We start from the raw sequence: 1,891 nt of genomic DNA on the forward strand, positions 1-1,891 counted from the left end.
CCAAGGGGATGCTGGACGCGGCTGCTCCTACGCTCTCCTGGTGTGGGAGCCCCAGTACAGGTTGGAACCAGCCTGTATGTGACAGTGTGTCCCAGCAGCACCTCTCAGAAGAGCAGGAAAAATCCTTTTTAGCCAGGAACTACAAAAAATATAGCCTTTCTGTGGAGACACGTACCTCATTGCGCTGGATTCTGCACAAGTATGTGACACCAGGGGCACGGCGCTGGCACAGTGAAACCCTCTCCCACACCAAAAGCACCGGCACTTCCATTTCACTGTTATTATCACCACGATCCCATTGCTCCTTGCTCAGCCCCATCAACCAGATTCCCACACAAATCCCCAAGGCAGCTGAGCCAGCACAAACCTGGGAGGACACACACGTGGATCCCTCCTACATCCAGGTGCGTGGGGCTACTGCCCCAAGCAGCTCTGCCGAGCTCCACCAAAAGGAAAAACACCAGCCGAGCTGAGCGTAGGCTGCTCGGAGGCAACGGTGCTCTGCCAGCCAGCCATGGGCACTGCTTCACTGCGGAGAGGAGGTGAGCAGAGCTCAGCTTAGGGGTTAGGCTAGCACAAACATAGCCCTGCTCTGCTCCTGCAGCAGCTTGAAGCTGGGTGTGCTGGGGATCCTGGAGCAGCAGGTCCACAGCTGGCAGCAGCCCCTCGATGGGGTGTAGATGCTAAGATGTCATGGGTCCAGTTCTCCCAGAGGGAGTCAGAGCAGGTCAGCCCCCGGGGAAGATTAACTTACCAGGCACAGCGTCCCAGCAGAACTGAGGGGAAGTGGAGTCACCCTGATGGCACAACCAACATCTGCAGAACATCTGCTCTCCTGGATCCAGCTGTGCAAGGGCAGGGTGAGGTGGATGGCCTCACTGACCCACATCCCCAGCAGCTGCAGAGCCACAGGGAAACACTCCATCACTCTGGACAAGAAAAACCCAAATGGATGTTCAGGTCCAGCTGCTGCCCCTCACCCCATAAGCCGCTGCTGTGCCCCCACCCTCCTCCTCCTCGTTAACCAATGCTGCCCCAGCAGCTCCTACTAGTTTCCCACCTGCCATTCCCCATCCCAAGGTGTTTAATCTTCTTAGAGTGTGTGTTTGGGGGATAGAAGCTGTTTTCAGTTTTGGGGGTTTACAGGAGGGGTTGCAGACCACAGTTGGGATGCCTAGACTTGAAGGTAACAAAAATAACAACAACGAGAGCTCTTGATTTTAGCAAAGTTATTTCTCCTGTAAGAAAGAGGAGGGGCAGGTTGGTTCTCTCTAAGGTAACACTTACACTTGGCAAAAGGTGGAGATTAATGAAGCTTTTACCATGGAAGGAGGTTTTACGTAGAATGAAGGTTTAGACTGATGCCCATATGTGTTATGCCCACAATCACTCCTGGTTTTGTGATAGAGAAATGTTTAATTGCCATTAATGTAAACACCTTTTAAAAGGTCATTTTCCTGCTCTGCAGGTCAATGGACCTAATGAAGCAGCTCTAAGTGAGTTTGAATTGCTTTGATTAGGTGCTTGATTTCCTGTTTACCTCACGGAGGTGGGGCTGGTCCTGCCCAGCAGATGTGTATAAAAGCCTTGGAGGGTCCCCTCAGCTCCAGATTGAGCTGAAGGCCTCCAGGCACCTTCAGAGGAGCAGAAAGGTAAGGAGCTCTATGTCATCTCTCTTTTAACTACTTCTGCTATTTTTTTTGTCCTGAGATAACAGTGTGAGCAGTGTCTGAGAGCATCAGGCTGTGGCAGGGCAGGACCAGCCCTTTGGCTGCGTTGTCCCTTTGGCTGAGGTGCTCCCAGCTTGGCTGAGTTCTCAGTAGCTTGAGCAGAAAAGACCCGCAGCAGGGTACGGGTTGGGTTGTGAAGGGAAGGAGCGTTGTTTCAGCAG

The sequence above is a fragment of the Buceros rhinoceros genome, unplaced genomic scaffold, assembly GCF_000710305.1.
Source record: "Buceros rhinoceros silvestris isolate BGI_N320 unplaced genomic scaffold, ASM71030v1 scaffold25579, whole genome shotgun sequence".
NCBI classification, from domain to species: Eukaryota; Metazoa; Chordata; class Aves; order Bucerotiformes; family Bucerotidae; genus Buceros; species Buceros rhinoceros.